Source organism: Prunus mume, linkage group LG2, assembly GCF_029339155.1.
Source record: "Prunus mume cultivar Tortuosa linkage group LG2, ASM2933915v1, whole genome shotgun sequence".
Taxonomy (NCBI): Eukaryota; Viridiplantae; Streptophyta; class Magnoliopsida; order Rosales; family Rosaceae; genus Prunus; species Prunus mume.
In genome coordinates this window covers 30,127,049-30,139,404 of record NC_142699.1, presented here as the reverse complement: position 1 = coordinate 30,139,404, position 12,356 = coordinate 30,127,049, and the positions used below count along the sequence as shown (strand labels likewise).

At 40.6% G+C, this 12,356-nt stretch overlaps 1 long non-coding RNA gene across 1 annotated transcript; it reads left to right on the top strand.

Annotated features, from left to right (window-relative positions):
* Nucleotides 1-7,530: 7,530 nt before the first annotated feature.
* LOC148920015 (uncharacterized) lies at nucleotides 7,531-10,703 on the top strand. The gene is made up of 2 exons (XR_016123536.1): nucleotides 7,531-8,946; nucleotides 9,045-10,703. It is a non-coding gene; the product is annotated as an uncharacterized LOC148920015 (long non-coding RNA).
* Nucleotides 10,704-12,356: the final 1,653 nt, after the last annotated feature.

Genomic DNA, 12,356 nt, shown 5'->3' with positions numbered 1-12,356 from the left:
AGGAGGGAATTGGGTTTTTATATAGGCCTGAAATGGTGGTAAGAGAGTTGGTCTCTCAAATGGTTTTTAAGAGAATCGATGGGCTCTATCAAAATCAAGGTAGGAGAGAGTGGTGGGTAGGTACGTAACCTTTATAGTTGGTAGGTGAAAATCTAAAATGCTTGTGACAAAAGCATTTTCATTTAGATAGTCCAACTTGCCTTGTTTTCCTTATAACCGGCATACTTCCGCCACTCATATCATTGGCTTAATCCTTGACGATGTGTAAAAATTCACACCAACAATAATTGTTGCTGACCTTGCATGAGGCCAGGTCAAATAAAAGATCGGACTGAAAATTAGGAGAAATTACTTTGGAAAAAGCAAAAGGAGAGAGAATTTTTTTTAAAAAAGCTAAAATGGACAAAATTGCCCTAATTTATTTTTGAATTTCCTAAGGAATTTTTTACATTTGCATGTCTTTGATTTGAATGTTCAGAGGTTTTCTTGTCTTTTTTGAAAAAGTTTTGGCTTTTTCCAAAAGTGAAATTTTTTTTATGGCTAAAACCTAAATTTACTAAATTCTTAATGGTCAGTTTGGGTGAGGGAAAATAACTCAATTTAAGTAAAAGTCAAGAATTTAAGAGAAGAAATTGACAATTCCTTTATTTGGCAACTTAAGCACGGAATTTATTAAATGACACGCAGAAAAAATCGTGGAAATTGAGGGCATCTAAATCCCGAGTTGAATTTTCACCAAAATAGGCGTCATTTCACAATTTCCACAATGCTATTTACAAAATTCTATCATTTAGAAAATTCGACATACATAAATCAAAACACTGAAATTTTCAATTGCCATAAATTAAAATTATGGAAATCTAAATTCCGTCAATTTAGAATTTTATGTAATTTTCAATTCCTTCATCCAAACAAAGGGTAAGTGAAGTTGCCATATATGACAATTCTATACAACAATTATTTTTTCGATTTTAAGAGAATTTTATAGTCAAATTAACTTCTAAAAGATTGGACAAAGAGAAAGCAAATGGTCGCAACAAGAGACGACATCCAAACCAAACCTATAAGGATTGTAGTTGTATGCTTTGTGCATGTCTTAGTCTTATATTTACCATAAACCTCCAACATTTTCTTGTTTGGTTAATTATGTGAAGAAATATAATATTATGAAATATGGTTGTAGGGATGACGTCTCCAGCTGCTGATGAGGACTTCAGTGTTGGTTCTCAAGTATTATTTTTGGGTAAGAAAGCAAGGCATGAAATATGGCGAATTCTAATTTGTAACTTGGATTTGACCCACAAGAAAGCTAGCGATTAGAAGGCCAAGCAAGCTATGTTAAAAGTTTGTGAACTTATTGTTGGAGGAAAATATATATGCAGCTAAGCTAACATTATAATAGGAAATATATAGGGATTCTTAGATCTAGATCCAAAACGATTAGTTGTCATTTCGTTTAGTGCACGCGTTTTTGGTTTTAGATGTAGGTCATTTGACTTTTATTACTCTTTTTAGTGTGTTGATTTTAGATCGAAAAACAGCAAAAACCAACCGATAATTTACCGCAATGAAACGGCAATCGCGGTAAACCGAACCGCATTTGCAGTATGAAGAACCGAACCGCAATTGCGGTTGCGGTATTTGATTTTCAAAAATTGTGGTTACCACAAACCGCAAAGTATAGCCACACGGCTATACTATATAATTAAGTCTTTGCAATTCCAAGTTCTACGATTGCTAGTGAAAATGCTTTTAGCCTAGGCAAGAGGATTGTGGATCATTTTAGAAGCTCTTTGCATCCTAAAATGGTAGAGGCATTAGTGTGTACTAGTGATTGGCTTAGAGCGGACGAATTTTCCTTTTACAAGGAACCAATGGATGATGAGGTTGAATTCTACAAGGAAATGGAACATATGACAACTTGTAAGTAATTAGTTTATTTATGCTTCTTCTTATAATAAAATGTACTAAACTATGTTGTTTTATTTGTAGATAGTATTGGTGCTCAAACAACACAACGGGGTTCTTCAAATCCACTCACTACCAACACTTGAGTTTGTAACTTTAGTTTGTAATATTAGTGCATTGCATTTTCCTTTTAGTTTGTAACTTTAATTAACTTTGAATTGAATTTTTCTTTTTGGTTGTAACTTTAATTCATTTTGCTTTGCATTTTGCTTTTAGTTTGTAACTTTAAAAGATTTGGAATTGGAATGCTTGAGAAGTTTAACTTTAATTGGAATGCTTGAAATTGTAACTTTAATTTTCTTTAGGTTGTGAATTTATAATATGCTTGAAAAGTTGAGGTTGTGTATTTATTTATTTAGGTTGTGAATTTATATTTGTGTGAATGCTTGAGAACTTGCGGTTTTAAACCGCTAATCTGCTTTTTGCGGTTGTCGGTTCGCGGTTGAAAAATTACCAAACCACAAATGGTTGGTCGGTTTGCGGTTTGGGCAAAAATTCGCGGTTACCAAACCGCAACCACCCCTAGTTGATTTTACCATTTGAGGTAAATAAGGAAAACATTGAAAATCTAAATTTAATGAATTATTTACTTGTAATTAAATTTTAGAATTTAAATTTGGAATTCTTTCATTGATAATATTTACCTAATATATGAGTAAACTACAAATTAATCAAAGAAAGTAAAGACCCACATATTATACTAATAAATTAGGCAAGCACCCACATTAAATTATGTACCTAACATATAGGTAAATAGTGTTCTTATTGGCAATGAAAAAAACTTAGTGATAAATTGTGTTACCTATAAGTCATGAATATAAATTAGAATACTACCTATAAGTTAGGAACATAAATTAGAAGACTACCTATAAGTCAGACACAAAAATAGACAAATGAAATTGTATGTTACCTATAAAACAATGTACATAAAATACTATTATTCATTATCTAAAATATGAAAAAACAAATATATACCTTTGCAATAGGCAATATGATAATATACCTACACCATAGGATAATTTATTTACAAGAGTATATACTATACCTCTACCATAAGGTGAACAAAAATAAAAATAATTACCTACAACTTTTCAAAGAAAACGAAAGGGGAAAGGAATCTTGTAATATGGAATGCCATTATCTTGGGTCACATTCAAAATCATCAGCATGATGAGGTTTTAGAATTATATGTGGCAATGTGCAGATTGTCACTTGACCGTACAAGATCAACACTCTCTACCATAGGGTATATATAAATGAAGAAAATAAGAAGAAATGGAGAAAGAAGACGATAGAGATGAAGAACAAGAAAGAAAAGCGTGCATATGGTTAATAAGCTAAATTCAAGGAAAAAAAATGAAGGTTCGACATTCAAAATGTAATTATTCCTTTAATTGTACATGATCAAATCTAATCATTAATGACATATAAATTCTCATCTTACTCATTTTAGACAATAGGGATATAATAGGAACAAAAAATTTAAATACAAAAAAGTTAAATACAAAAGTTTGAATCAGCATGTCAAAAATTGAATGTAATCTACGTGGCAAACTAGTCAAAGGACTTGTATCAATAAACAATAACTCGAGGACTAGACCCAACTATTGGTTGGATTTTTGGACCTCTATCAACTTTTCTAAAATATATATAAAGGAATTCTTAGTTTATAGGGATTGATAATTAATATAGTTGACTGGAGAGATATAAACGGTATATACATCAATTAGCTATAAATTAGGGATATTGTCTAACACTCCACCCCAAATCTGATGATATGGAAGAGACGAGATTTGAACGAAGGAGTTGGAAACGATGTGTAGAAAGGCCCTTGGTGAGGATGTCATCAAGCTGATCAGAAGAGGAAACAAATTGAACTCGGTGAGAGCCAGAGATAATGCGCTCCCAAATTAAGTGGTAATTAAGTTCAATATGTTTAGTGCGAGCATGAAACACCGAATTGGAAGCCATATAGATAGTGCCAAGATTGTCACACAACAATAAGGTTGGTACAGAAGGAGGAAGTGCCAACTCATGAAGGAGATGAGAGATTCCATGTAGTATCTGCACAAACATGAGCCAGAGAGCGATATTCAGCCTCAGCAGAGGAGTAAGAAACTGTTGATTGTTTCTTAGCACACCAAGAAATAAGATTGGAACCAACAAACACACAAAAACCAGTGGTCGAACGACGGGTATCAGGACAACCAACCCAATCAGAACCAAAGAAACCACAAAAAGTAGGGGAGCTCTGAGATCGACGAAAGGAAAGACCAAAACCAAGAGTGCTCTTTCAGAGATCGACTAAAGGAAAGACTAAAACCAAGAGTGCTAATCAAATAACGAAGAATACGCTTAGTTGCAACCAAGTGAGGAGAACGAGGAGCGCTCATAAATCGAACAATATGATGAACATCAAAGTAGATGTCGGGTTTAGAGAAAGTGAGATATTGAAGGGGGCCCACAAGCTGCCTATACTCAATTGCATCAGAAAGTAACTCACTAGCAAGAGAGGATAGCTGACGAGATGCACCAAATCAGAGTACTACGAGGCTTACAATCAGTCATGGAATGTCGTTTGAGAAGATCAACAGTATATTTGGTTTGTGAGAGAAGGAGGCCAAAGATGGTAGAGGTGGCTTCAAGCCCCAAGAAATAAGAAAATGAACCCATATCAGTAAGTTCAAACTCTTGACCAAGTGTAAGAACAAATGAAGAGATGAGAAAGGGCTGATTCCCTTGTCATAACAATATTTTCAACATACAATCAGAGAACCATAATGTCATAAGAGCGACCAAAGATAAATACAAAAGGGATCAGCTCGACTTTGAACAAACCTAAATTGGAGTAAAAAGCCACTATGTCGCTGAAACCAAGCACGATGAGCTTGCTTGAGGCCATCAAAATGGCTTTATGAAGCCGACATACATAAGTAGGGCGAGTTGGGTCAACAAACCCTGGAGGTTGAGACATAAAAATAGTAGTGTCCAAATAACCATGAAGAAATGCATTCTTCACATCCAATTGTCGAAGATGCTAACCAAAGGAAACTGCCAGAGCAAGAACGGTTCGAATTGTTGTGGGCTTCACCACATGACTAAAAGTCTCATCAAAATCAATACCAGGTTGTTGATGGAACCCCTTAGCAATAAGGCGAGCCTTGTACTTCTCAATAGACCCATCTGACTTCCGTTTAAGCTTAAAAACCCACTTAGATCCAACCACATGTTGCTGAGAAGGAGGAATAAGAACCGATGTTTGATTCTTGAGAAGAGCATTAAATTCAGTAACCATGGCCTCAAGCCATTCAGGAAAATGAACAACATGCGAGAAACAAGTTGGTTCTTCGGGAGTAAGAGAAGCATGAGACAACAAAACACTGGGAATAAGATATCGAATGATGTCGTCAATGTGAACTTGAGGGCGAAAAGTACTAGCCTGGTGGCTAGTAAGCATAGGATGACACACAGCAACATGCGAACTAGAATCAGAAGTATACCTATCAACAGTAGGCTAGGAGCTGTAGGAGAGGATAATGCAAAATGAGACTGCGGATCATGAGGTGGATGTGGGTGGCGCTAGTATGTTCGAATAGGGGGCCACGTGTGGGGAAGATGATGCCTCTGTAGCCGACGGCAAAGTGGGATTTAGTAAAGTAATAGGAGGGGGCACACTAGGTGAAATGGGGACTACAACCCATTCACTAAGATGAGGCAAGCATTTCTATGCAATAAAGGGAAATGAATACTCATCAAAACAAACATGGCAAGATATGTATAAACGACCAGTAGTGCGATCAAGGCATATGAAGGAATTTTTCCACAAAGACGAGAATAAGGGGAAGACCAGTGAAGAACAGGTGAAGGAAGACGATTGATGAGAAAAACAGCAGAGGAGACGACATTAAGCCAATGACAAGTAGGAACCTGACTTGAGAGAAGAGTGCGAGATGTGTTAGCAATGTGACGGTGCTTGGGTTCAGCAAGGCCATTATGTTGAGGAGTATGAGGTCAAGAAAAGCGATGATGAATTCCATAAGAGGAGCAGGGTGCTCGAAATGCCTCGTGATCATATTCTTTGCCACCATCACTTTGAAACTGTTTTAAGGAAGTAGAGAATTGAGTCGTAATGTATGATAAAAAATTCTTAAAATGGAAAAGAACCTCAGACTTATGTTTCATGAAATATAATCAAGTAAATCGAGTAAAATCATCAGTAAACAACATATAATATTTATAGCCTTTAACATAAGAAATAAGACTTTGTCAAACATTAGAATGCATAAGAGAAAAAGGAGAATCAGTGCGTGCTTCATGTTAGAATTTTTAAACTGAAGTTGTGTGGATTTACCCAAAGCACAACCTTTACATAAATATTTTTGGAATTTAAATTGGGAACCTAACAAGTGATTTTTGCCTAAAAATGACATTATTTTAGTAGAAGGATGACCTAAGCGACTGTGCCATATAGATGATGACTGAAGAGAAGCAAATAAACACGTAATACGAGAAGGAAGAGATGGAAGCTTGTGGAGACCGTTTTTACATAGGCCCTGAAAGAGGAGAGAACCATTAGAGCAATCAAAAATATAAAATTTTTGAGAATCAAAGGCACATAAAACATTATTATCGTAAAAGAGTTGTGCAATAGATAGAAGATTTTTATGCATGGAAGGAATCGCATAAACATTGTTTAATTGGACATAGTTGGAGCCTGTTGATGCTCTTTTTTGGAGAGGGTCAACTTAGAAAGTAGGTGATAATGAATTATGAGTGAAGGTGAGGACCTTCTGCATAGGTGTATGAAAACTTGGGCAAGCGATAAATGTAAAGAAGACAAGATATACATGGTTCACCCTTAATGAATGGGTTACGTCCATGGAGAAGTATGTTCTCATTGTAATAGTGTATGATTACATTTGTACATGGGGTTGAACCCAAATATAAAGATGACAAGTGAGATGCCCAGGCTAGGGATCTAGAAGAGAGTCCCCTGCCCTAGAGTCTAGCTCTAAGACCCGGATCATCTTCTAAATGGAGGGAAGTCCCTCTTTCACATGGATACTATTCCCTATTTATAGGGAGGTGAAAGTGGGAGGTTTGTGTAGATTTTCGATGTGGGACTTTGTGCAAGTCGCTATGGTGGTGATACATGTCATTGAGATTAAGTTTGGCAGTTTGTGAACTTCAATAGTCGGGAGCTTTAGTAGGTGTTGGCACCCTAGAAAAGTGTCTTCCTTCGGCAGTGGAGAAGGCATGTCTGCCTTGGTGTTAGTCGTTTTAAGGCTGGATATGCTCGGTTGATTATGGTGTAAACAGTAGTCCTCCAAGTTTGTGGTCAAGAAATAATTTCTGGGTTGAGAACTTGTGAGTTTTTGTGTAATCATGATTGAGCATTCCAGATTTGATGGGAGCCGTAGGGCATTCCCTAGTCCCCCAAGTTGGCAAGCTAGAAGTTGCGTTAACACTTGGAAGGTATAATAAAAGCTGTGTGAGCCTTTAGGACTTGTTGGTAGCTGGGTACCTAGACTTTTGGCAGGTCCTTGGAGCCGGGCCCTTGAGTTTTGGGAGCTAGGCTTCGGCAATGAGAGAATTGGTGAGCCTTTTTTCGTTTCAATGCTCCTTGTCGTACGACAAATTTTTTGTTTTGTTTTTGTTTTTATGTTTTTGTTTGAATGGCCAGACCTTTGGGAAGGCTATGAAAAGAGAAAAGCCAAGGAGCTTCCATATGGCTTTTGCCGTACGGCTTTGAAAGAAGATGAGACTTAGAAAGTTGTTTTTTGGGCTGAGCCTTAATTGGGCTTGTGATTTTGGCATGAGATGAGGCCTGGCGTATCATCGTGGGCCTCATGAGCTGGGCTTCGGTAAGGTGGGAGCTGGAGTTTGAAGGAGAGGTGCGGTACCTCTGTCTACTAAACCTGTCGTTCGCCAGGGTCAGGTTGAAAGAAAACTAGATCTTAGTATGCTCTACAAGCGGGTTGGTCGGGTACTGTCACACAACCAGCAAGGCTTCGTGTTTCAAGCCTCCTTGCGCCATCATTGCCATTGCCGCTCGACAAGATCAGCTTAGACCGGGTCTGGTGTTGCGAGCGCCTCCTTTGATTCCACATTGCCCTTGCCATTTGGCAAGGGTGGCCTCAAAAATCTTGAAGTCGTCGGCAAAGGGTAGCCAGGGTTTCTTATGATTTTTAGTTGGGCATCGTTAGCTGGGCTTAAGGTTTGGCTAGGAGGCTGCGGGAGTGGCCTTCCAGATTTGGTAAAGCCCTTGATAGCACAAGGCTGGGCCATAAAACCTATCGTTCGGCATCTTTTGGAAGAAGGATTTGCGCCGGCACTGAACAGCACGTTTCTCCTTGCTCCTAGCTCAAACCTGCCGATCGGCAAGGGTGGAATGTAAGGGTTTCGTCACGAGTCCGCCTGTGCGTCCGCATCAGAACCTGTGATGACTATCAGGCTGGGCTCTGGGAATTGGATAGGCTGATTTGCTGAGTTCTTCTTGTAGTGAGTCTTTCTCCGATTGCCCCTGTCTCTTGCCGTTCGGCAAAAGTAGCCGCACTTTTTCATTGTGGGTTCGTGTCTTTGTCTCATTCATAAAGGAGTTCGAAGTGCTCGTACAGTTTTAGGTCCGCTTTGGGGCTTCGACGAGGACCCGATTTGGTATAAAAATCCAGAGCTGGAGCCCGGATTCGGAAGCTGCAGGAGCTGGGTGTTGGGTCTGGGAGCTGGACTCTCTAAAACTTGGTGTTGTGGTTTCAGCAAGGTTGACTTGGGATCATGATTTGGAGCCGTGACCTTGTTAGCCTTCTCTTTTAGCTTGTTCAACCCTTGCTGTTTGGCAATGGTGTCTTGAGCAAATTGTAACTCATATGTTTTGAGCTCGTTCCAAGTCTGGAGCTGATACCGTTCGTTTTGTTGCATAACCTGGATAATTTGGGAGCTGGACCTGCAGGTTAGGAACTTGTGCTTCGGCAACTCTTGGTAAGTTATGTTTACAGCGTCCGATTTTATTTCATGGGTCTTGCCATTCGGCAAGACCAACTTGTTCGTTCGGTATGATGATGATGTTGTCATGGCAGACTCGGTAAGGGATTTAGGCAGGGCTATCTTTGCAGATCTGAGCTGTGGGTCTAGTGCTCGGTAGGAGAAATTTGAGCTTCTCCTTCAGCATAAAAACTGCAATTCGGCAGGGATATAGTGAATTTTTTTTGGAGGCCCCCGTTTCGCAACACGACCTTTGTCGTTCGGCAAGAGTGCTAGTTCTTTGATATGTTCAATTGATTGCAGTCAGTTCGTTAACTCCATTCGGAGGGGATCTTCCAAAGGGCTAGGCTGGGTTGAGCTGGGCAGACCCTATTTCGCATCTTTCGATTGATGGTAAGTGCCGTTCAGTATTTTGACAAGGGCTTGGGTCCGTGTGGTGTTTGAAGCTTGATTTTGGAGGAACTAGGCTGAGCCCATGGGTTCTGGAATGTAGACTCAGAAGCTGGGCTCTGAGGGCAGATTCTGAGGCCCTTAGTGCACGGGTTCGTGCCACGGTGATGTTGAGCTGTTGTATAGCGTTGTCGTTCGGAAAGTCTTTCTCTTTGAGAATTCGAGTCTCTTTGATGCGTCTTGGCTTAGCTTGAGCTTTGGTGAGTGAGTTTTGCACAAGAGAAGTCATGATCGCATCCATATTCTGAGCCCCTCCGTTTTTGTTGCATAGCCTTGCCATTCAGTAAGGGTGTCTAGAGAAAATTTTTTGAGGCCTCTATTTCTTTGTGCATGAGCCTTGGAATATATTGTGAAGGCAGGTTCGGTAAGGAGCCTCTGGGCTTTTGGCAAGGCTTGAGTTTGGGCCTGGTATTCATCAAGGCAAGGCTGAGCTGGGCTTTGTAAGCTGAGTTTTCGGCAAATTTTCGAGAAGACCAAAGATAGAAGATCAAGGGTGTTGAGTTGGTCATTCGGTAGCTTTGCAGATTCGGCGAGAAGTTGGAGCTAGGCTCCAAGACAGCTGTTAGGAGGAGAAATTTTAGACGACAGGTGCTGGGTCAGACAGGAGTGAAGCTAGGCCTCGTGTGAGCCTTCATACTTGTTGAATGCTCCTTGCCATTCATTACTTGAGCTAGTCAAGAGAGGAGGCTGGGTCGTTGGCACGCAGGTGTGTTCTCGAGTCCCCCTTCTTGAGAGCTTGTGTCGTTGCTAGTGGGCTTTTGTCAAGAAGAGGTACAATTTTGGGAAAAGGTTTGATACTTTTCGAAGGAGGCTTCAACATATTGTCGGCTTGGGCTCATTAACAATCGGTAAGGTGCCTTGGATATGTCTCCATGTGAAGCTCCATGTTTGATTCACGAGCTTTGTTGTTGCAGCGCCACTTGGATATGTCAATTTGAAGTCCATGATCATGATCTTTCGAAGAGGCATGACAGAGGAAGAGTCAGAGAAAGCTGATAACAAAGAAAAACTGATGGACCAAAGCAAGCCTGGTTCTTTGATATCACTAATATCTGCAGATTACTGGGCAATGAGGAACTTGGTCCAGCCCTTGAGTGCCGTTGAATTTTGAAGCTGCTGAAGCCTTTTTTTTTTTTTTGTTTTTTTGTTTGTTTTTTTTGTAGTTGAGGTGCTGTTCCTTTGTTTGAGCATGAATGTTGACAGTCAAGTTTATAACTGTATGAAGTAGTTGACACTTGCCTTCCCATTGGGTGTCTTGATAAGTTTAGTGGATGGGTTCTGTATGGCTTGGCCATTTAAATTGCTCCAGACTTTCAGCTAGTTGTTTTCAATCATGCAAACAATAATAACCACGTAAGACATACAAACAAATGTAACCATGCAAGCCATGTGAGCAATAATAACCACGCGGCTTCCCATTGGATTGAAATGGTGGTTGACCTCCTTGGCCCTACAAAGTGATGTTGTTGGTGAATTGGAATATTTGGTAATTGCCAAATTGGAGCATCTTCAAAGTGGCCCGGATAGCAATAATTCATGAACCATATTGTTAAATAGGATTGTGCAAGGAATTATTTAAATATTGCATGTTTGTATACAATATTTATATGTAAGAGGAGAAATCTTATCTGGTGGTGAGGATGTACGTGGGCAGCCTTCAAAGTGGAGTAATTTTTCCTTGGCCATGCATGGTGATATCCTTGGTGCATTTGGGATATTTGGCCACCCATAAATTGAGACTTTTTCACCGTGACTGAAAGGTGGTTCCTTGGGCTGAAATGGTGGCTTCCTTTTTTGGCTATGCAAGTCATGCAAGGTGAGGTGCTGAAGTCATTGCTCGCGCCTAATTGTGGCGGGGTGCCAAAGGCATAGTCCCCCAAGTCCCCGGATAAGAAGGACATTTAGAAGGGAGATAACTTGGCACGAGAGTGTCGAAGGTGAAGAGGTTGCTGAAGGCACAAAGTTGTATGTCGCAGAGTGAAGTGGCTGGGCATGAGGATGCCAAAGGCATAAGAAATGCGTGTCGCAAGACAATATAGCTAGGCATAGGGGTGCCGAAGGCAACACAAAGCTTGCATGTCGCAAAGCGATGTGGCTAGGCACAAGGGTGCTGGAGGCGACACAAAGCTTGCGTGTCGCAAGACAATGTGGCTAGGCATGAGGGTGCCGGAGGTGATACAAAGTTTGCGTGTCGTAAGGTAATATAGCTAGGCACAGGGGTGCCGAAGGCAACACAAAGCTTGCATGACGCAAAGCGATGTGGCTAGGCACAAGGGTGCGGAGGCGACACAAAGCTTGTGTGTCGCAAGACAATGTGGCTAGGCACGAGGGTGCCAGAGATGATACAAAGCTTGCGTGTCGCAAGGTAATGTGGCTAGGCACAGGGGTGCCGAAGGCAACACAAAGTTTGCATGTCGCAAAGCGATGTGGCTAGGCACAAGGGTGCCAAAGGCGACACAAAGCTTGCTTGTCGCAAAACAATGTGGCTAGGCACGAGGGTGCCGGAGGTGCGTGTCGCAAGGTAATGTGGCTAGGCACAGGGGTGCCGAAGGTAACACAAAGCTTGCATGTCGTAAAGCAATGTGGCTAGGCACAAGGGTGCCGGAGGCGACACAAAACTTGCGTGTCACAAGACAATGTGGCTAGGCACGAGGGTGCCGGAGGCGTAAGACTTGCATGAGATGAAAATTGCCGATGGGCATGAAACCTTCAAAGGTGCCGAAGGATATTGAAAAAAGGGAGAATGACAGAAGCTTCTTGTGTTGATTCCCACAGACGGCGCCAAACTGTTGATGCTCTTTTTCGGAGAGAGTCAACTTAGAAAGTAGGTGATAGTGAATGATGGGTGAAGGTGAGGACCTTCAGCATAGGTGTGTGAAAACTTGGGCAAACGATAAATGTAAAGAAGACAAGATATACGTGGTTCACCCTTAATGAATGGGCTACGTCCACGGAGA